Raw genomic sequence first — 25148 nt, 5'->3', positions numbered from 1 at the left:
CAAATATTTCAGGCAGCAATTATTTTTTTTACATTCAGCAGGGAAGCCCGCTGACAGCTGATAACTCATGGGTAAGGATGTAGCCTGCTCCTTATCAACTAGCTATACACAGTGTTTTTAAAGGGGGGGAAAAAATTCAAAGCGTATTAAAAAAAAATGCAACACTCGCATCTCTGGTGTGACTCCATTGAAGTCTATTACAAGCAAAAGCAATTTTCTGCGGGAAAAATGTCCCCAACCCTTTCCAAAAATGTACCTGCTGAAAAACCCATAGATGTGAATGTATGTTTCTCGATGTTACAGATAAGGCAAAGCCTCTTCATTTCACCTCTTTTTATGCCATAGTAAACCAGAACCCGCCAAAAAAAATGTTAGTGGACTCAGATCTCTGAACAAAGTTATAGTTTAAGTAGTAATTGATGGTTATTGAAAACAAATTAAACCAGGTATCCATCACTTGTAACCCAAGACAAGTACATACTAGAAGTTTCCATTGCTGCTATTCATACCAAAAGGAAATATGCTTAACAAAACCTGTTCAAAAACCACATCAAATAAATACACAGCTCTAATTGCCTTCTAGGACTTTCATTTGGTTCTGAGATGGCACGTTGAAAATCAAGCCTGGGGCTTTGCAATTGTTGTACACACAATTACCAATTAAGAGAGGAACAATTGTTGTACACACAATTACCAATTAAGAGAGGAACACACTGTTCTAAGGGCTTAAAATAGTAGGGATGAGCTTAAGAATTGACCCTATCGCTTACACATTCAGCAGGATGCGAATGTTATGTATAAGAGCGGTATTAATATCAGTGGCCTCACTGGCCCAATTCGCCTACGGGGCCATGTAAGCAGATAAGCCTGAAATATGGGGTTTACCCATAATTTATACCCGGTCTTTCAGGTCTGGTATGAATTTTAAGAGGGACACCATGCAAAAAAAACCTGTGTGAGATCCTCTCCAAATTAATTGATCATATATGGCCAGTCATGTCACACAGCAGACCTCATCCCTTGGTTTATATAAGCTGTCATCTTCAAGACCTGTCATTTAATGGAAGTGAAACAATGGGGCCAGACGTGTCACGGTTGGTGGGCATCAGGCATTGTGATTGACGTGGATCTACTATACTGGATGATGTAATTTATGTTGAATATACATCATGGAACATTTTTTAAAGTTTTTTTAATAAAGGACTTGTCAAAAATTATATTGGTTTACTTACATTTTTTAATAATAAGTAGGTAAATCTACCCCTTACTCATTCACAGTGGGGGGTAGTATCTGGATGCCCCCTTATTGTTAAAGGAACAAAAATAACCCCTGAGGATTGGGACTTTCAACGGCAAGAATCAGGACTTGAGTATGAAAATATGTAAATTTTATTACACATATGATAAAGATAAATTATACATAATCACATATGAAGTATATGATAAAAACAAGGTCATAGATACGTCTTGGAACCAGGAGGGTCTGAGGTGTCTGGATCGGACTAGACGCGTTTCGGTCCAAATGCCTTTCTCAATGGTCCACAAAACACCAGAGCTCAGACTAGGAGCATAAAAGGTAACAATGAGTATAATACAAAAAGTAAGTATGAGGTTAGATTTAACATGTATTGAACAATGTTAAAAGCAATGTAACACATAATTCATTATACATAGTGTTTGTCGTATTTAGATGTAAAAAAGGGGGGGGGCAAAAAATGCCTCTATAATTACGTACCAGATATGTAAGACCTCTGTGGAATCCAGGACGTGAGACCAAAAGGATGGGCCTTGGTGAATGAGAAAAAGGCCTTCAATTAACTATGGCCGCAAAGAGTATATGCTAATCAAGTTGGGTCTATACAAGATAGACTTAAAGCAATATGTTAATATTTATATGGGTTTCCAGGGGAGATTTCAATACTTGTAAGCCAAATACACAGTGGTATGGCAAATGACAGTGAGAAAGGAGCTCCACGGACAGAGAATCCCACGAGGATCTCCAGAGTGAGGTCAGAAACGCACAGGTCATCTAGAAAGTTATGAGAAGATATAGAGGAAAAATTCAATGAAGTATGTCAATCATGGAAAATAAAAGGGAAAATGAGACAGGATATTGTGGGTACAGAATACCTGTAAAATAGTAGTAGAATAGGTATGTCCCCCGATGGATTTATGATGCTGGGACGTGTCCAGCCATGCATCCCTGTTGACATAGAATATGTCAAGCCTGAAATCATGAGGGATATCAAAGGGTAAATAGATAGGGAGTAAATGCAAAGGTAGAAAAAGGTCTCGTTTCCCAACGTGAGTACTACAGTTGGTAGGAAAAAAGGAAAAAACAAAGTAGAGAAAAAGCTGAGTAGTGAGGAGGAATATGGAAGCAGTGTGTAGTCTGGGATAAAAGTTACTAAATGAGAGAAAAATAGTACTAGTAGAAGTCTCAAAGGGTGCCCAGGTATCAGAATAAATATTAGCCAGAGTTCAATGGCGGAGAACAGATATCCTAGGAATCAGAGATAGGAGTAGCCAAGTGAAGGGAAAATAGTCCCAGTAAAAGTCTCAAAGGGTGCCCAAATACCAGGAATAAATATTGACCAGAGTATTGTGACAAAAGCGGGTCCTAAGAGCAGTTTAGAAAATCCAGGGAGAAAGTAACTTACCTGTGTAGGTCTGTGCGTATGAGTAATGGCGGCGCGCTCTGAGTAGAGCGCGGTCCGCCATTAAGTACGCCGGCGCATGCGCCGGAGCCTGCGTCCAGTCTCCTCCCAGGGCGAGTGTGGACCAATAGAGGTCCCCCGTGTCCGGAGCGCACAGACGCCGCCCACACATGGTTGGCCGCGGCGTGCGTTCCGGGCACGCCGACGCACAATGTCCGGGTCTGAATCTCCGCCGACGGCGGGATCAGGTGACCGGTGACGGGGCGAAGGAACGCCCCCATGTGCGCCGGGGGGAGAATCTGTACGGGAAGCATACACTGTCACTGACATTTGGCTGCAGCTAAGGGGACAGAACCAAGACTATAGACATATAAACAAGGCAAACTCTATGTTTACACAAAAATGCAAATATAAGGAGACGGATGTAGATTGATATTGGATACTTTGCAATAGCATTCAATAGGAACAGGAGCAAAGGACCACTGCAAGGAAGGTGTATTGAATAGCCACATATTTACATAAAAAGAAGGCAAATATAGAAAAAAGATATGGATTGATATTGGATACTTTGAAATAGCACTCAATAAAAAACAGGAGCAAAAAGCTACTGCAAGAAGGGTATATTGAGTGACCACAAAGTGGTACTTGTATGTTAATGATGTAGAAAAATGTATTTATTCTATATATGTGAATAAGAGGGAGAAAAGAAATCATATCCCATATGTTATGGGTATGTGGATGTGTTATGGTAATTTTGAAGTGAAGCATGAATTACATTTAAAGACATTACCCCAGGATATTATCATAGGATAATGTCCTCAAGAGGGAGAAAAAAGGGGAATCGTGTCCAATATGCAATGGGTGTATATATACATTTGGTAATTTTAAAATGAAGCAGATATTACACAGAAGAACATTGCCTCATAATATTGTCGTTTAACCACAGATAGATTATGGATCCCATCCTCCTGATGAGAACCCCTCAAGGAAGGGATATCTCCTTATTGTTAAAGGGGGCATCCAGTTTCTGATAAGCCCCCCACCCACAGATCCCCACAACCACCAAGCCATGGTTGTAAGAAAGAAGCCCTTGTCCTCAGCAACAAGGGGACAAGGTGCTTTGCCAGGGGTACACACCCTATGTTGAGGGCATGGTTCAGGAGGTGGGAGAGCGCATGCTCATCCTCCTCCTTTCCTGCGTGCTCAGATAAAAGTCTGGTGGTGTTGTTGTTTAGGGGGGACCTCACCTTTTTTCTCTTTTAAAGGTCTGGTATAGAATTTAGGAATCCCTAGCCCCTCTGTTTACAGACAGAATGAAGAGGCCGAAGCTGTAATTTTGCTGGATAATTAAACATGGTCTAAGACTCCATTCACACTAGCACGACTTGTCAGGTGACTTGTGTGCCCTCAAGTCGCCCCAAGTCGCTTGTCATAACAAATGCAATGTAAATGAATGAGAGCCGTCTTAATCTTCCGACGTCTTAGTCTTCTGACTTCAGAAAAGGGTCCAGTACTACTTTGAGACAACTTGTGGGGAGTCGCTTCCAAGTCGGATCCTTATCTTATTTGAACCAACTTGTTATCAGACTTTCCAGGAAGAATAAAGAGATTAGCCAGGCATTCCCCACATTGCAGCCATGCCTATATATATATATATATATATATATATATATATATATATATATATATATATATATATATATATGTAATGGTATATATATATATTCTATTATCTCTGCTTGGTCTGTGTGAGTGGCACTGGTGGACACTGATTCGTGGCACTGATACGTGGCACTGGTGGACACTGATTCGTGGCACTGATACGTGGCACTGGTGGACACTGATTCGCGGCACTGATACGTGGCACTGGTGGACACTGATTTGTGGCACTGATACGTGGCACTGGTGGGCACTGATTCGTGGCACTGATACATGGCACTGATATGTGGCACTGGTGGACACTGATACGTGGCACTGATATGTGGCACTGGTGGACACTGATTAGTGGCACTGATATGTGGCCCTGGTGGACACTGATACGTGGCACTGGTGGACACTGATTCATGGCACTGATACGTGGCACTGGTGGACGCTGATATGTGGCACTGATATGTGGCACTGGTGGACACTGATTTGTGGCACTGGTGGACACTAATTGGTGGACACTGATTCGTGGCACTGGTGGGCAGTGGCACTGGTGGACACTGATACGTGGCACTGGTGGGCAGTGGCACTGGTGGACACATACGTGGCACTGGTGGGCAGTGGCACTGGTGGGCAATGAGGAAATGAGTAACAAAAAAACAGAAAAGGGGAATTAGGTCACAACACATCATATTCTGATTGGCCAAATACAAAGTCGTCTGTCACATAAGTCGCGCAAAATAATTCACAAGTCGCGCTGAAGTCGCGGTAAAAAGTAGCTCCGACATGGGGCGACTTATGGTCGCGGCAGTGTGAACCGGTCGCGGCAGTGTGAACCAGCTCTTAATGAAAACCACACACGTGCAAAAAAATCAAGTAGATGTGGAAGAAAGCAGCAAACACAAAAAAGAAGGTATTCCCTTTTATAAAAGAAAGGTGTTGCATTAAACATGAATAATGTTATATGTAATTATAAAGCGCAAATAAAAAAACAAGTAATAACAAATAATATGTGCTTCAAAGTCGATATAAAAGTCCCATTAACCATGTTTTGACTCGTAATAAATAGTTTATTTCTCTGTATCTCAAAGTGCCACCACCAGACACCTTCACCAAAAAGTGATAACGGGGTACATGCTTACCAACTCCCTATGACCACCTTAAAGCGGGGTTCCAGCCTCAAATACCTTTTCTAACTAAAAATACCCCTATAATAGTAATCCATCGCCCTTTACAGAACCGCTATTCTCATACTTACAAGCAGTGGCGGCTGGTACTCAAAATTTTTGGGGGGGCGCAAACAGAAAAATGAGTGACCAGTGTGCCCCCAATCAATGCAGAGTGCCACAGCGTGCCCCCAATCAATGCAGAGTGCCACAGCGTGCCCCCAATCAATGCAGAGCGCCACAGCGTGCCCCCAATCAATGCAGAGCGCCACATCATGCCCCCCAATCATTGCAGAATGCCACAGCGTGCCCCCAATCAATGCAGAGTGCCACAGCATGCCCCCATCAATGCAGAGTGCCACAGCATGCCCCCATCAATGCAGAATGCCACAGCGTGCCCCCAATCAATGCAAAGTGCCACAGCATGCCCCAATCAATGCAGAGTGCCGCAGCGTGCCCCCAATCAATGCAGAGTGCTACAGTGTGCCCCCAATCAATGCAGAGTGCCACAGCGTGCCCCCCAATAAATGTAGAGTGCCACAGCATGCCCCCAATCAATACAGAGTGCCACAGCATGCCCCCAATCAATGCAGAGTGCCACAGCATGCCCCCAATCAATGCAGAATGCCACAGCGTGCCCCCCAATCAATGCAGAGCGCCACAGCATGCCCCCCATCAATGCAGAGACTAGCGTGTGTGCCCCCTTCAATGCAGTGTGGGCTCCCCCCCCCCGAGACTAATGCACTTACCTGGCGGTGGCGGCTTCTCCTCACTCTGTCCCCCGGCGCATCTCCTGCAGTCCTCCCGCTCCCGCCTCCTCCTCGGCCAATGGCATGGGGTTTGCCTTCCAGTCAATCAGGAAGCGCGTATCGGACGCACTTCCTGATTGGCCAGGAGGAGGATTGGTGTGGCAATAGCGAATTTTCATTCGCTATTGTCACACAATGGGTGGGCTTGGGACGCACAGCTCTGCGCCCCGAGCCCACCCTTTGCATCACCCTATTAGAGCCTCTGGCTCTAATCAGGTGATGTAAAAAAAAAAAAAAACCCATTAAGCTCCATGCGTCTGGCGCCCTGCATGCAGATTAGGGGGCTGGACGCATGGATGGGGGCCGCCACTGCTTACAAGGTGTACAGTATTGGATTTTAGTCAAAATCTTACTTTTAAAAATGCTGTCTGGGCGCGGTCATCTTGGATGTGGGCATCTGAAGCCACAGTGTAATCTGCTGTGTTCTTCTTCCTGATTCCAGGGAGTGTTCTGGGAGTTCTTCCTGATTCCAGCCTCCTGGGAGTGATGACAAACAGCTCCCAGGATGCAATGCAAAGGCAGAAATGATGTCGTGGCCGCGGCCACAGAAGGGGGAGAAGGAGGAAGTACAATCGAAAATGCCCTGAAAATAAGGTAAGGGACCCCCGAAAAAAAATTGAAAATGCCCAATTGTTGATCAGCATAGCAAGCACTCCAGGAATCACTAAAGTTGCAAAATAGGCCGAAACTCCGCTTTAATTACGGGATGGTCATAAAGTGCTTGTGTTATCTCCTTGGGAGATAAGATGATCCTCCACATAGCTTCTGTATCACTTGGGACCCCTGACACTTGGATATACACACCCCAACTCTCAATGTGATAAAGCAAGAGAAAAAAGGCCTCTCCATAATGTAAAATAGTATAAAATACTTTATTAAATATAATAATCACACTTGCATCAATTTAAAAGACATGCACATGTAACAATTAACAAACCGGCATGGACATCCATTTCTGTGTACGCGATGACGTCAGCAAAGGCTCTGCCCAACACGTTTGATCATTAAAGCACCCACTAATGATGCATTTTTTACTGGTTTGTAATGAGATGCATTGTTCTCTATGGAACAATGCACACAGCTGAGTACAGATCGGTAATACAGAGTTCAGTACAGAGCAGTAAAACAAAAATAGAAAATTTTACATTTGAGTGCAGTAGTTTACTTGCATACATGTGTTTAATCATCTATTAGCATGTATACATGAGTATATTACAACACTGGCAATGAAGAATTTTCCTCGTCTATACGCTTATGCACCTTTACTCACCTATACCCAACATTACTCAGGTCTTTACACACAGTTTTTGTTAATCACAAACTTTCTGTCAACAAGTTCCTAAGTAAACTAGGAATAGAAAATTATTATACCCATGTGCAACTAGCCTTAAATCCAGCCTTAATTTATGAATAGATTTGCATGCTCCTTTCCTGTATCAAAATTGCTTTTTATAATTTCACTGTACTTCGTGAGCCTCTCACAGCGCGCATTTTAAGAGTGGCAAATCAGATAGAGCCTGTCTGACTTAGCGAGAGGACATCTAACAACATCCAGCACTTTCCTCCTCAGCCTCATTGTATATTACCTGCCCCTTTTATTCATTGGATTTTCCAGCTGTCCCTGATTTTGAGGGTCTGTCCCTGATTTGGAATGATGTCCCTCTGTCCCTCTTTCCTTCCACATTTGTCCCTCATTTTGGTTCCTGATTTATATAGTTGTATATATAATGCACTTTCTATCTTTCAAAAAGTGTTTCCCATGGGACTTTTCATCCAATTTCTGAATGGCTGAATGTCAAAAGCCAATATAAAGGAAGAGTAGTGGTAAAAAAAAAAAAAAAAAAAAGGGCTTGTGGGTTTAACTAATCTTTTTTGGTGTAATTCTCCTTTAAGTGGGCGTGGCAGGGGGTGTGTCCTACGCCTACATACGTTTGCTGGTAGGTGTCCCTCATTCCCATCTCAAAATGTTGGCAGTTATGGATTTCGGTTCTTTAAGGCTGGGTTCACACTGGCGCATGGAGTGGCTCACAACAGGGTCCGGTGCATCCTTGTTTAGGGTTTCAGGTCCGATTTCAGTCTGCATTTTTGGCTGAATTTGGACCTGAAACACACCAGAAGACGCACAGGACTCTGTTCAATTTGCACTCGAGCCGCTCTGGAGATCTGTGAACCGACTCTATAGAGAGCCGGCCACAATCTCCTGATGTGCGAATTGGATGCAGAGAAACATTTAAAAATGTTTTTAGCATGTTGATGAGAGAGTAAAGAATGAACCAGGGAAGGAACAACATAAGCAGATTAAACTTCAGCTTCACACTGAACGTGGCTTTGAAATCGTGCGAGTTAATCTGAACCAGGGCTGGCCGTACCATGGGTCCCAGTGGGTCCATTGGACCCAGGCGACACTTTCAGAGGAGCGGCAAATTGACGCTCAAGACAGTGGCGGAACTCCTGCTCTGCTGCTTATTTCACTGTAAGGGGGCCCGGCGCCACTGCTGTTAGAAAAAATGACAGGAGCCGGCAGAGCTGCCATACCCACACAGTGGACTGCCTGCCCATCCTCTCCATGGCTCCCCCCATTGCTGCAGACAGATGCCATGTCAGGACAGGAGGCGGAAACTGCAGAAGAAAGTCAGCTGACAGCCAACAGCGTGAAGGGGGAGGAGCTTTCTGCTATGTGCGGAGACCCCATTTTGGAAGAGGCATCACTGGATGTATGACTGACACTGAGAGCAAGTAAGTGCCAGTGCCACTGATCCCATCCCCATTAATTGTCATGATAAAAAATAATTTATATAGGGACCTTTTGGAGGGCATGATTTTTTTTGGGGGGCGAGGGGGTAGCATTTCATTCTTGGACCCAGGCAGGACAATATCTTGGGCCAGCCATGATCTGAACTTGAACTTGCATTTCAAAGCCACTTTTTAGTCCGACTTTGGGGACGACTTCAAAGACATCTGCACAAGTCCATGCACAGATGTCTATTGAAATCCCCCCAGGAGTCGCCAAAAATAGTGCAGGAACTACTTTTGGAAATTGGTGCTGCGCTGCAAAGTCGGTGTCGCACCGATTGTGACTCTTCGATTGCTGGAAATAGGCTGCGATTTGACCTGTCAAATCCGGCCGATGTGAACTGGGGCAAAAAGTCACAAATGTTAAATTATGTGCTAAAACTGCAAATTCTTCATACATTCAATAAAATAAATAATAATCACTGTGTTCTAAGAGCATCTGAAAGCAGATGAATCTCTCACTATTCCTGGTATGTAAAGAAATCTAATATTGTGGCCACTTTGTAAATGCATCAAAGGAAGTAGTGGGTGATTCTTAGAACTCGTACTGCCCTTTGCAGGCAGCCTTGTAGTATGAGCTGAGACCACCGCAAGCAGATCATGGTTTTCCATCGCATACAGATCTGCCGTAATGTGACCTGCTTTGCACTCGTGATGCAGAATCAGAAAGCTAATTCCTTATATTTTGGGGTCTGAAGCATCTAATGAACTGTGATATTGTGGTGTTCCACAGTTTGCATAATCTAAAGACATTATTCAATTTGCACACTAACATATATGACAGTAAGATATTAGTAGCTTTGCAAGAATCTGCATGCTATAAGACACAGTAAAGCTTTGCTGATCTTCTTGTATTCTTCATCTTTCTTGTGTAAAAAAATTATTTTCTTTCTCAGGCATTGTGACTAGTGTTGAGCGAACACGGACTGTATTATTCGTGTTCGTACCGAATAATTGGATTTTTGTTACCCGAACACGAACACGGACACTTTACTGTATATTCGGGTAAAAATCCGGGTTCGGTCGTTTTATTTCCGGGTTTTGCATGCTTTGGCGCTCTTTTCATGGCGGGCTTTCAACAGCCAATCAACAATCGTTTAACTGGTGTGCCTTAAGCCATCCCAGCCATGCCTGCAAATGTCTCAGTAGCTGTGATTGGCCGTCTGAAGCATGTGACCAAGTCTTTATAAGTTCGAGGCAGCCGCAGCGGCGTCATTATGCTGCTTAGATCAGGGACAGAGCACACATCAACGTGCTGGCTGCTGATTAGGGAAAGACAGGCAGGAAAAAACCATTTGTGTCCGGATAGAATTGAGGGACAGGTCGGAGTGTTTAGGCAGGGCGAGTTGTAGGCATTTTAGGGATAGAGTCTGCTGAATTATAGGGTCAGTGTGTTCTACAAACTACTGGTCACATCCTTTTCTGGACCAGGTACATCGACGACGTGTTCCTCATCTGGGACGGTCCCACGGAATCCCTCCAAGCCTTCTTAGTTCATTTGAACAAGAACGACTTTAACCTTTCATTTACAATGAACATGGACCCTGATCGGATTACCTTCCTCGATGTCGAGATTATGCGTAGTGAAAATGAAACCCTACAGAGTAACCTCTACCGCAAACCCACCGCGGGAAACACAATATTGCATGGATCAAGTTTCCATCCTACCCCTCTACTTAGATCAATTCCCACTAGTCAGTACTTGAGGCTAAGACAAAATTGTTCAGACCTCAAACTATTCCAAGCGGCTGCTGACGCCCTCCAAAAACGTCTATTACGTAGGGGTTATTCTAAGAAATCGCTTAAACAAGCTTACCAACGTGCCCTTAAAAGTGACAGAGATACACTATTAGCCCCAAAAACATCAGTGGGTTCTAGTAAGGAAGACATCATAAGGATTATAACACCTTATAATCAACAACATCAAAAAATTAGACGTATTGTCTCTAAACACTGGCACCTACTGGCCTCGGATCCTATACTGGGCCAATATGTGTCAGATACACCTAACTTTACCTACAAAAGGGCCCCAGCATTAAGAGACAAAATAGTCCGTAGCGAGTTTCGCGACACTGTCACGTCCACCTGTTGCAAATATAGAGGGACATACATGTGCGGCAATTGCAAATATTGTGGCTACATGTTTACACAAAAATCCCCCATATTGCCGAATGGAGATGTTCATCGACCTAAGCATTTTGCCAATTGCCGCACGATAGGCGTGGTTTATCTCCTGCTTTGTTCTTGCCAGTGTTTTTACATTGGTAAGACCAAGCAGGAGTTTTGGCAACGCGCATACCGCCATCTTTTAAGCATGAGGAAAGCAGACCCTGAGCTACCCTTGGGTAGACACGTGGCTACTGTACATGCCGGCAAAATGCCTAAGGTTAAGTTTTTGATTCTTGACCGAGTTCATCCCGCCCCTAGAGGAGGGGACTGGAACAAGTCCCTCCTCCAACTTGAACTAAAATGGATATATTTGCTCAGGGCCACTGAGCCCCCAGGACTTAATGGATCTTTATCATTCAAGCCCTTTCTTGAGGGTTTTAACTCTGGAGGAATGGAGATTTAATTCCCTCTGCCCTAACCAGACGGCCATCCACCCCTAATCACACTTCAGGGCTTTTTTATAACATCACACTAGTCCCAGTATCCACATATTTACATGCTCTACTGTCCTGGCCTCAAGTATGTTTTGTATTGTATTATATTGTGTTAACATACAAATCTTCTTTTCACAAAAATTATATAATAAAATTATTCTTTTTTGATATTGTCATGCATAACTATATGTGCATGCTTTGATGTTTGCTGTATTGTTATTGACATAAATTGCATGTATGTTCCTCTTCCCTGTATGTTGACCTTGTCATTTTGTATTCCAGTGTCTGCAATTTGTCTACATCTGTGGGTCGTGTCCTTGCTGATATTTACACATAAAACCACAATTTCTAATAATGCTTGATTGATACAATTATGATACACTCTTTTTTATATTCTTTTTGCATTTTTTTCAATTAATTTGGCTTTTGTAAATTCTTTTCAGCAATCTATGTTGACTCCGGGTGTTGCCCCTCCTCCAGTGTGCGTCCCGACACGGGGAGACATATACCGCGTTCTCGCGGTAGCTTGGTCCTATTTTCTATCCTCTGTGCCTTTTGCGGTTCAGCCCGGACCAATCGGCAGCCTTAGTGCATCTGCACTTCCGGCTCTGACCCCCGTGTCGGTGGAGTGCAGATGCCGATCCCGCCCACGTTGCGTCATGTGTGACGCATGCTGGCTGTGGGCGGGCTCGGCACCGGCGTCCCGGGAAGCCCTTCCTCTGAAGCCAGCTGTTTCACGCTTTGTACTAATCAACTAGCACTCTTATAGTGCACCTCTCGCAACACACAGCCAGCGCATTTGTTTGCTGGCTGTGGTGCTGAGAGGACGCTGTTTGCTTCACTATCATTTACATTCAGGTATTGACTCTATATTTTTTACCTAGTCCTTCCAAAAAAACCCCCTTTCTTTCTGATCGGCTTTGCATTTCTAGTCATACCCTATTGCGGCCTTATTGCCCGCTTTATGTTGGGCTATCTTTTGGCATATGTTTTGTTATAATGCTTCCTATATATTTATTATATCATTTATAGATATGTGGCTACTTTACATGCCGACATTCATTAGTATATAAATTTCCTTTCTTTGCTCATTTTACTATACATATCAATGTACTTAGCCCTGATCTGTTCACTTTTCAGACCGGCGCTACCTACATCCTTGCCATTCACCTATGCTTAAAGGCTGCTCCTGGCTTCTCCTAATTAAGGACTTCAGACGTCCATTGATTGGGGGCTACACACCTGATGTCAACAGCTGTTGGTTTACTGACCAGTATACCCACCTACCATCTTGCTCATTGCATTTTGATCGCAAGGACACTCGCACCCACCAGATGTTTTTAACCGTGCAGGCTACCTGAGCACAGTCATTTTTCAACCCTGTAAGTACTCGTCATTGCCATCATAACTACTATGTAAAACTCTAAAGAGTCGTGTTGGAATGTTTTCTTCCTAAAAAACCTTCAAAAATTCATGGTTTTTGTATTGTTTATATTCTCTTATTCATTAGAGTACCGTTTGAACCTTCCCCTGAAGAAGAAGCAAATTTTCCCTTTGGCTTCGAAACATGTTGGGTTTCAGTTCAGACTACTACGGTTGATTTATCTGTCTCTTTTCTTTGCCTGTACTGTTTTTAATTATTAATACATATCTGTGTTTATAATAAAATTTATATTTTTTCAAATACCTTTTTTCATATAATTTCATATATATTATATATTTTATGTGCCTACAAAGTCCCACAAGGGGAACCCCATTTTTGTCTCAACTACAATCGATATTGCTGTGTGGGGTGGGGTCTGCACTTAGTTCTCCTGATCTACGATCTCTTCTCAATCCTGTTAGGGACAGAGTCTGCTGAATTTTAGGGAAAGTGTGTTCTACAAACTACAATCGATATTTCTGTGTGGTGTGGGATAGGAGATAGGCAGGTGTCAGTGATCCACATCCATTTTTCTGTGTGTGGGCTGCAGTGAACACAATCTTTTTGGGGTGCAGTGAACACAATCCTTTTGGAGTGCAGTGAACAAAATCTTTGGGGGGTACAGTGAACACAATCTTTGTGGGGTGCAGTGAACAAAACCTTTGTGGGGGTACAGTGAACACAATCTTTGTGGGGTGCAGTGAAGACAATCCTTGTGGGGTGCAGTGAAGACAATCCTTGTGGGGTGCAGTGAACAAAATCTTTGGGGGGTACAGTGAACACAATCTTTGTGGGGTGCAGAGAAGACAATCCTTGTGGGGTGCAGTGAACAAAATCTTTGGGGGGGTACAGTGAACACAATCTTTGTGGGGTGCAGTGAACAAAACCTTTGTGGGGTGCAGTGAACACAATCTTTGTGCGGTGCAGTGAAGACAATCCTTGTGGGGTGCAGTGAAGACAATCCTTGTGGGGTGCAGTGAACAAAATCTTTGGGGGGTACAGTGAACACAATCTTTGTGGGGTGCAGTGAAGACAATCCTTTTGGAGTGCAGTGAACACAATCTTTGTGGGGTACAGTGAACACAATCTTTGTGGGGTGCAGTGAACAAAACCTTTGTGGGGTACAGTGAACACAATCTTTGTGGGGTGCATTGAACAAAACCTTTGTGGGGTACAGTGAACACAATCTTTGTGGGGTGCAGAGAAGACAATCCTTTTGGGGTGCAGTGAACACAATCTTTGTGGGGTACAGTGAACACAATCTTTGTGGGGTGCAGTGAACAAAACCTTTGTGGGGTACAGTGAACACAATCTTTGTGGGGTGCAGTGAACAAAACCTTTGTGGGGTACAGTGAACACAATCTTTGTGGGGTACAGTGAACACAATCTTTGTGGGGTACAGTGAACACAATCTCATACTTCTGAAGCTTTGAGGGTGCTGCCTGTTCTATACTCCTCCTCCTTCTCCTCCTCATCCATCCTTTTAGGTGTACAAACAATAGTAATTGGGGCCTAGTGTGCTTCTGTACGTGTGAAAAACATACACTTTTTTTGATCATATTTCCTATTCCGTTATTCAATAAAAACCTTTGGGGCTCAATTAAATTGCGGAATAGTCTGTGTCGGTACGTGTGAGATCCACCTTTCCAAGTTTTTGGGGTTCATCTCATACTTCTGAAGCTTTGAGGGTGCTGCCTGTTCTATACTCCTCCTCCTCCTCTTCCTCATCCATCCTTTTAGGTGTACAAACAATAGTAATTGGGGCCTAGTGTGCTTCTGTACGTGTGAAAAACATACACTTTTTTTTGATCATATTTCCTATTCCGCTATTCAATAAAAACCTTTGGGGCTCAATTAAATTGCGGAATAGTCTGTGTCGGTACGTGTGAGATCCACCTTTCCAAGTTTTTGGGGTTCATCTCATACTTCTGAAGCTTTGAGGGTGCTGCCTGTTCTATACTCCTCCTCCTCCTCATCCATCCTTTTAGGTGTACAAACAATAGTAATTGGGGCCTAGTGTGCTTCTGTACGTGTGAAAAACATACACTTTTTTTTGATCATATTTCCTATTCCGCTATTCAATAAAAACCTTTGGGGCTCAATTAAATTGCGGAATAGTCTGTGTCGGTACGTGTGAGATCCACCTTTCCAAGTTTTTGGGGTTCATCTCATACTTCTGAAGCTTTGAGGGTGCTGCCTGTTCTATACTCCTCCTCCTCCTCCTCTTCCTCATCCATCCTTTTAGGTGTACAAACAATAGTAATTGGGGCCTAGTGTGCTTCTGTACGTGTGAAAAACATACACTTTTTTTTGATCATATTTCCTATTCCGCTATTCAATAAAAACCTTTGGGGCTCAATTAAATTGCGGAATAGTCTGTGTCGGTACGTGTGAGATCCACCTTTCCAAGTTTTTGGGGTTCATCTCATACTTCTGAAGCTTTGAGGGTGCTGCCTGTTCTATACTCCTCCTCCTCCTCCTCCTCATCCATCCTTTTAGGTGTACAAACAATAGTAATTGGGGCCTAGTGTGCTTCTGTACGTGTGAAAAACATACACTTTTTTTTGATCATATTTCCTATTCCGCTATTCAATAAAAACCTTTGGGGCTCAATTAAATTGCGGAATAGTCTGTGTCGGTACGTGTGAGATCCACCTTTCCAAGTTTTTGGGGTTCATCTCATACTTCTGAAGCTTTGAGGGTGCTGCCTGTTCTATACTCCTCCTCCTCCTCCTCCTCATCCATCCTTTTAGGTGTACAAACAATAGTAATTGGGGCCTAGTGTGCTTCTGTACGTGTGAAAAACATACACTTTTTTTTGATCATATTTCCTATTCCGCTATTCAATAAAAACCTTTGGGGCTCAATTAAATTGCGGAATAGTCTGTGTCGGTACGTGTGAGATCCACCTTTCCAAGTTTTTGGGGTTCATCTCATACTTCTGAAGATTTTAGGGTGCTGCCTGTTCCATACTCCTCTTCCTCATCCTCCCTTTAGGGTAGGAAAAAAATTAATCGGGCCTAGTCTGTGTTTGTACGTGTGAGATACACAGTTTTTTATCCTATTCCGCTATTCAATACACACCCTTTTGGTGTAAAAAACATTAAATTGCGGCATAGTTTGCATATTTGACATTTGCATATATTGTGCCTTGTTGCGCTGTTTTGAGTACTCCACCAACATGGCCAGTGGCAATGACGCCGTTCTCAGCTTAACTATCCCACTTCTATGCCTCCTTGAAAAAACAATTCGGGCGATGATGGAAGAGGATGTGGCACAGGATGAGGAGGAGGAGGAGGAGGATGAAGAGGTAACATTTCAAAGGCTTTCAGGGCAGTCATTCGCAAGGGGCTCCGAGGGTGGGTTCCTGCACACACAAACGCCAGGGACACAATTGTCCAGCAGGGGCACAGTTCTGGAGGATGAGGAGGAGGAGGAGGAGCTGGAGGAGGAGATGGAACCATGTTCACAGCAGGGTGGCACCCAGGCCAGCTCATGGCCATCACTGGTGCGTGGCTGGGGGGATACAGAGGACACGGACGATACACCTCCCACAGAGGACAGCCTTTTGTCGCCTCTGGGCAGCCTGGCACACATGAGCGATTACATGCTGCAGTGTCTCCACAACGACCGCCGAGTTGCCCACATTCTAACTTGTGCTGATTACTGGGTGGCCACGCTGCTGGATCCCCGTTACAAGGACAACGTACCGTCCTTAATTCACTCACTGGAGCGCGATCGCAAGATGCGCGAGTACAAGCGCACGCTGGTAGACGCGATGCTGCTGGCATTCCCATCTGACAGCGGGGCCACATTGGAAGCACAAGGCAGAGGAGGAGGAGGAGGAGGTCGCCAACTCAACCAGGGCACCGCCAGCACCTCAGAAGGCAGGGTTAGCATGGCCGAAATGTGGAAAAGCTTTGTCAGCACGCCACAACAAACAGCAGCACCAGCAGCTCAGATGGAACGTCTTAGCAGGAGGCAGCATTTTACCAACATGGTGGAGCAGTATGTGTGCACACGCCTACATGTAGTGAATGAGGGGTCTGCCCCCTTCAACTTCTGGGTCTCCAAATTGGGCACATGGCCTGAGCTTGCCCTTTACGCCTTGGAGGTGCTGGCGTGCCCTGCAGCCAGTGTATTATCTGAACGGGTATTTAGCACGGCTGGGGGTGTTATAACAGACAAGCGCAGCCGCCTGTCCAGAGACAATGTGGACAAGCTCACGTTCATTAAAATGAACCAGGCATGGATCCCACGGGACTTTTCCGTACCTTGTGCAGAATAGCAATGGATACCGACCTTACCCAGCCATTGTTCCATTTTTGCTCTTTCTCACTCTTTTGGGGTGTACCCTCATTTAAAATTTGTGAAAAGAAGCAGTGTTGGCTACCTCGTCCTCCTCCTCAGGGCCAGATTAACGTAGGGGCTATTGGAGCTGCAGCTCCATGCAGGCCCCTACCTTTTATATAGGCCCCGGGTTGGCCATATTCACTGTGACCGCTCTTCTGTCACTTGTAAACACAGAAGTCTGGCTTCTATGCTCGCTTCCCCAGGCAGCACCCTCAGAACCTCCCCACACAGCGCGAAGGCCGGACAAGGAGGGACAGTTGCCAATGCATGGATGTGTTTATGGGCTTCAGAGACAGCATCCCATGTTGAATTAGGCATGCATGGCTGCACCCTTCCTCCTCTGGGTGCATGCCAAGGCACGGCCCTTAAGGCCCTTCAAAATCCTCAGCACCAAGACCATGATGCTCTTAATCCGGCCCTGGTCCTCCTCCACCGCCGCTTCCACCTACACCGCCCATAGGTGTGCGCAGCCTATTGCATTAGGGTGTGCACCCCAAAGTTGAAATACACATGCATGTGTTTGCCTACATGTACATGGCCCCGATACATTACTCTCCCTGCTGGCAAAGAGAAATAGAGCAGAGCAGGTGCGAGGGAGATCTTTCCCATCTCCTCACTGGCAAAGAGAGCGATAATGCTATGTGCCCTAGGTGATTAGGGTGTGCCCAGGTACACCAGGCACACCCTGTGAGCACGCCTATGACACCGCCACATCCACCACCACCTCAACCTCCCTCCTATTCCATATGGGCCTCGTCCTTCAGAGATGAAGAACATTGTTTTATTTTTCTGTTTTTTTTTTGTTGTTTTAAGTTATTTACCTATCCACATTTGTTTGCAGAGCACTTGCCATGCTCTTAACTACGTTTTGCTGCCATTTGCAGCACTCTAGCCCTTTCCATTGGTGTTTTAGAGCCATTTTAGTGCCTTAAAGTTCGGGTCCCCATTGACTTCAATGGGTTTCGGTGTCCGGGAAAAGTTCGGTAAAAGTCCGGGACACGGACCCGGACTTTTTTTTAAAGTTCGGCCGAACCCGTCGAACACAGACATCTAGGTGTCCGCTCAACCCTAATTGTGACATTTCTTTTCCATGTGGTGCCATTGCTGACAGCATGAAATGGGAAGGGGTTTTCTTTGTTACCCACTTCTGGACCGGAGGATTTTCCCCCTTAGTGACTAGGCCATTTTTTGTAATACGGCACTGCGTTACTTTAACGGACAATTATGCAGTCGTGCGACAATGTACCTAAATAAAATTGATGTTCTTTTTTTTCCCACAAATAGAGCTTTTTTTGGTGTTTTGCGCTATAAACAAAAAAAGAACGACAATTCTGAAAAAAAAATGTCACTGCTACATACAGAAACATTCCCAAAAAAAAAATGTTTTTTTTCATAATTTTAGGCCAATTTGTATTCTGCTACATATTTTTAGTAAAAAAAAAAAAAAAAAAAAAAAAAAAACCCCAATAAGTGTATTTTGATTGGTTTGCGCAAAAGTTATCGCGTCTACAAACTAGGTGAAAAATGTATGGAATTTTTATTTATTTATTTTTTACTAGTAATGGCGGCGCTCAACGATTTTTAGAGGGACTGCAATATTGCGGCGGACAGATCGGACCCCTAACTGGCATTTTTGACACTTTTAGGGGGACCAGTGACATTACTACAGTAATCAGTGCTAAAAATATGCACTGTTACTGTAATAAGGACACTGGCAGGGAAGGTGTTAACCCAGGGCGATCAAAGGGTTAAGTGTAAGCCTAGGGGGTGTTTTCTAGTTGTGAGGGGAATTACTGTAATAATGACACTGGCAGGGAAGGGGTTAACACTGTTGGTGATCAAGGGGTTAAATGTATGCCTCATGCTTACTGACGTGTGTGGGGGGAGGGGATTGTGTGACACAGACAGAGATCGCATGTTCAGCTATTCTGAATCCTGTAATCTGTCACTGCCTGTTACATAGGAGATCCGCCTGCTTTGTTTACACAAGCGGGCGGATTTCCTCACTCTGTCCCCGACGATCGGGGAAGAGCGGCGGTGATCACCGCCTCTCCTCCCCTGGCCCGACTCGCGTGCGCCTCCAAGAGGGGGCGGAATCCAGCGACGTGGACCCAGGAGAGCCACTCTGCCGCAGTAGTCTCCATGTGAGCGGTCGGCAAGTGGTTAAAGCAGAATTCCGGGCTCAAAAACAACTTTGACCCATTCGCTTGCTGTGAATGCCCTGCAAAACAAATGGATGCTCCCAAATTTTTTTTCTTTACTTACCTTGTTTTTTAAGAAAGTATACTTACCTTCCTTCTACTTCCTCCCTCCTAGGTCGCGGCCTGCGCCGTCTCTTCCTGTTTGTGATGACTGAACTTCATCGCTCCCAGGAATCAATGCGCCTGCACTGGCCCCGTTCGTCAGTTCCAGTGCAGGGGCGTCATTCCCTGATAAACAGCTTCTGGGCATGCCCAGAAGCTGTGCAGGGATGACGTGCCTGCCCCGGAAGTGACGAGCGGGGCCGGAGCAGGGCATTCTGGGACGAAGAGGATGCAGAAGAGGATGCAGAAGAGGATGCAGAAGAGGATCGCACTGGCTTCAGCTGCCCACATCCCACATCCAGCAGCGCTGGAGAAGAAATTTTCAAGGTAAGTATTTCTTCTAAAAGGTAAGTGCGACCCAGGACAGTTCAAAGGCTATCCATTATGAAATGTACTAGCCATGACTGTTCCGGGGGTATTTTTATCTAAATTTCACCCCCGAGGCCGGAACTCCGCTTTTATGACCAGGCCCTATTTTGAGATTCGGCACTGCATTATTTTATCGGACGATTGCACGGTCGTGCGATGCTGTACCCAAGTAAAATTGACATCCTGTTTTTTCTCTTTTGGTGGTATTTGATCACCTGTACGATTTTTATTTTTTTGCGCTATAAACAAAAAAAGAGTGTCAATTTAAAAAAAAAAAACATTTTCACATTCTGCTATATAACATTCCCCAAAAAAAAATGTAAAAATCAAAATATATTAATATTTATGCCAATTTGTTTTCTGATACATATTTTTGGTAAAAAAAATTGCAATAAATGTATTTTGATTGGTAAAAGTTATTGCGCCTACTAATTGCGGGAAAGATATTTATGTCATTTTTATTGTTTTTTTTTTTTACTAGTAATGGCGGCAATCTGCGATTTTTTGCAGGACTGTGAGATTGCGGCAAACAGATTGGACCCCTAACTGACATTTTTGACACTTTTGGGGGTACCAGTGACATTACTACAGTAATCAGTGCTAAAAATATGCACTGTTACTGTAATAATGCCATTGGCAGGGAAGGGGTTAACCCTGTTGGTGATCAGCTTTTGAAATGATCACAGAGACATGCAATCCTATATAGCAGGATCACATAGTCTCTGTGATCATTGCAGGGAGGACAGGCGGCTGTGTTTACATCAGCCGACCGTCCTTCTCCCTCAGCGGGGAACGATCGCCGGTGTCAGCGCTCGCCCCCTAGCCTCCTGAGAGCAAGTAATGTAGAGCTACACCGGTTTTCCCAGGAGCGGCTGCCTGCTGCAGTAAATCTGCGGCGGGGGGTCGTAAAGTTGTTAATTACAGGAAGTGCCTCTGTCTATCTTTTACATTTTCTCCTTTGAATGCTTCTACTTGTCAGAAATTGGCCCCCAAACCTATTCAAAATTGAAGACTTTCTCACCTTCCACAGAATATGTTCATCCCCTGCAAGGGGCAAGTAGTGTCCAGCAGCACTCCCGAGTGACGGTCCTTCTCTGCTCTGCAGCTGACTGTGGCGGCCGGCGCTGGCGAGGCGCTGCCGAGAACGAGTGCCTTTGATTTCAAAATGGCGCCATTATGTAACTGCGCATGTGCCCACCCGGCTGAGCTTGTACGAGCTTTCCCAAGCCCGGCAGGCATCGGAACGGCGCATGCGTAGTTACGATGTCGGCCCGCAACCATTTTTTTTACGGGCACCGGTTGCCCGTAATGGCCATTTACAGACAGCCGGGACAAATTAAATTACACAGGACAGGGTCCTATTTGCCGGGACTGTCCCTTCAAAAATGGGACAGTTGGCAGGAATGCCCCCATGTAGATAGGGCTGTATAAATCTCAGAAGTGGATAGGCAAAAATACAAATCTTTTGGCCAGTTAAAAAATACATGTATTTCATCTGTGTATTTAGCCTATTGCCTGGAGTCCATCTTTAGATATGCTTTAATCATCTGCTGTGTCTGAATTGCCCAGGTTTGTGACAAGTTTCCTTTAACCACTTGCCGACCGCCGCAAGTACATATACTGCGGTGGTCAGCCCCTCCTGGGCAAAGTGACGTATCGGTACGTCACTCGCCTGCGAGCCAATAGGGGGCGAGCACGCACCACCGGAGGCGCGCTCCCGCCCCCGCTCGTTCACTGCCATCACCGGTCACTCACGATCTCCCGCTGGAGAGGGAGAAAGGCAGGCGGCTAATTTAAACAAAGCCTGTCATTCTCCCTGGTATAACTGCAGAGATCATACAATCCTGCTTTGTAGGATCGTATGTCTCTGTGGTTACATCAGAAGCCACTCCCCTTTACAGTTAGAAGCACTCCCTAGGGACACGCTTAACCCCTGGATCTCTAATAAAGTTAACCCTTTCCCTGCCAGTGTCATTTTTACAGTAACAGTGCATATGTATAGCACTGATTACTGTAGTAATGTCACTGGTACCCCCAAAAGTGTCAAAAATGTCAGTCAAGGGTCCAATCTGTCCGCCGCAAAGTCACAGTCCCGCAAATCTCAGATCGCCGCCATTACTAGTTAAAAAAAAAAAATAACAATGACATAAATTTTTCCCGTAAATGCAAGTAAACGCAATAACTTTTCGCAAACCGCTTATTGCGATTTTTTTCACCAAAAATATGTAGCAGAAAACAAATTTGCCTAAAATGTTAAAAATGTTTGATTTTTACATTTTTTGGGGGGAATTTTATATAAAAAAATTTGAAAAATATTATTTTTTCAAAATTGTCGCTCTTTTTTTGTTTATAGCGCAAAAAAAGTAAAAATCGCACCGGTGATCAAATACCCCCAAAAGAAAGCTCTGTTTGTGGATGTCAATTTCATTTGGGTACATCATCGCACGACCGCGCAATTGTCCGTTAAAGTCACGCAGTGCCGAATCGCTAAATAGCCCCTGGTCTTTGAGCAGCCAAATCCTCCGGGGCTAAAGTGCTTAAGTTTCCTTTAGTTTTTCTTTGCTTTTCTGGATGTAGGAAGTTCTGGGATTACAGAAAAATATAATAAGATTGATTGATGATCCATTCGGTGCTGTGCCACTCTTTCTACCTGCTACTTTGTTGTCTTTGAGATCACTTGACTACTTTTTGTGGTTTCTGCTGTTCTTTTCAAAGCTGTATCTCATGACCTGAGCTGGTGGTTCACTTGCACACATTGAGCCTAATCTGTTTCCTGCCTTATGCTAAAATGACATCAGTTCCAGGAGCTACACCTGCTTATGAATTATAGATTGTCCACCCTAAGGGCTCGTTGACAATGGATTGCAGTGCAAGAAACCCACAATCCGTGCACGTTTCCCACATTCAAAACGCAATGGATGTGTGATCTGCTGCAGGTGTCAATATAATCCTAACAACACCCCAAACGCAGATCGCAATTGCAGTGCATTTTTGAAAGGTAGTGCATGAACTACTTTTGGTACAATTTTAGCCCAATCAAATGAATGTCACACATGAATTACACAGGGACGTGGTCCGAATTCGGGTTCGATTCACGTGTGAACTGGTCCTGAGGGAGTTTTATGTATCAGGTAAGAAGAGTTTAGGAAACAGGGTTTGGAATTTGTGGCCCTCAAAACTTTGCGTTATTATTCACTTTCCCAATGTTTCTGAAGATAATATGCTAAAACAATGCCAATACAATTCTGCACTACCACAACAATATTTAAAATAATGAAATCAAAATATATGCTCAACTTTCTGTCATATAATGTACTATTTATAACCAATAACTAGAATATTAGTTGTACATACTCTTCCTTGTCTTATATACAATAATAAATAAAATTACATTGGCAACCAACCACCTCAGGTCCAGAAGATTTTACCCCCTTCATGACCAAGCCTTTTTTTCCTATTCAGCACTGCACTTCTTTAACTGGAAGTTGTGTGGTCATGCAATACTGTATGCAATCTACATTGAAATCTATATCATTTTTTAACTTTAACTGACAATGTGAATAATAGTACTATAATCAATTTAGAGTGCACTCTAGAAGAATGGCTAGGATATGGTGCAATGTGCCCTGAGAGGTAGCTCTGAGTACAAGCAATAGGTAAATCTTTATGTGAAGCAGCTAAAAAAGGGCATTCTTTAGTTCTAATGCCCAGCTGTACCATTGGTGCACATGTTTACAGTCCCAGTCACACCTACAGGCAGCAAATAAGGCTACTGGATAGCTGTATGGTCAATTCCTAAAGAGCGTAGTTTATTTTTCTTGCAGCAGATAGTAAATCCCCACAGCGGCAGCTCACCAATCCCAGCAATTTTGCAGCTCACCATTCGGTCACACACAGTGAGTAGTTCACCCTCTGCTCTGCAATCAGGTGACTCTGGCTGTCGGCACACCTGAACTAAGCACTCTGGATACCACTCCTGTTGCCGTTAGGCAGCAGTGATGGAGCACTTTGGACTGTGATATGCGCTCTCTGGGCTCCCTCGCGGCAATAGGAAGCAGTGTCCTGTACAATGTACCCAATATATTCTCGCTTAAAGTCACAATACACTAACTCTAAAAAATAATGTCCATGTCAATAGAAATCAGTCTTCAAATTATCTCATATAAGGTCATATAAGGTCATATAGGTAATATAAGGCATGTGCAATAATAAAAATGGCCACCAGGTGTCATTTGTACTTTTTAGCACCAATCCATCCAATGTCCTTACCTTCTCAATTCCTCTAAGTGTATAGAAGACAAAAGGAACAATCAAAGGGCAGAGTTGCATTAATGTATCAAAAACAACACTATTAATTGTGTTCACATCAATGTGCAAGTGCAAACTTGCCCAGTCTTCCTTTTCACCAATGTGTTCCACTCCCATGCAATGAAGTCTCACCAGATAAAACAACTCAATTAGGTCATATACATGAGATCTTCCTCAGTTTTCAGGAATCCCTTTCTTTTAGGCCACCTATGTACCTCCTGTGAGAAAGTAGGTCTCTCTTAGCAGAATGTCTGGGGATGTCCGTCACTGGATGAGATGATCTGTTCTCTGTATAAAAACAGGCTCTGAGGAAGGGAATGTGTCTCTCGAAACGGGTCAGCTTTCCAACCAATATATCCCTGTCCCTCGAGATTTGAATTCATGTTGCTTGTTATCGTCTCATGTTTGTGAGTATTATTTTGGCGGTTTTTAATACATTTCTTTATTGTTGAAGCCAGGTAATGCACTAGGCGTTTGTGCCTTACTTTTGTTCCCTGTAAGTCTTTGTAAAACCTTTTTCGGAGCAAATAAATTATTCCAGCTGCTGGAGGGGGTTTTGTTTTTGGGGGAATAGTCTAAGTCTCTTCTATATACAATATACTGTATATATATATATATATACACATCCTGTACAGCCTAGGAAAATGCATCTCTTTCCCCTTCTTCTTCTGCAGAGTCTACTGGGGCTGTAGTTCAGTTGTTCAGTTCCCATTACTTTTA

This window comes from Pelophylax lessonae (genome assembly GCF_965119305.1).
Source record: "Pelophylax lessonae genome assembly, chromosome: 8".
Taxonomy (NCBI): domain Eukaryota; kingdom Metazoa; phylum Chordata; class Amphibia; order Anura; family Ranidae; genus Pelophylax; species Pelophylax lessonae.
This window is presented reverse-complemented; position numbering follows the sequence as displayed.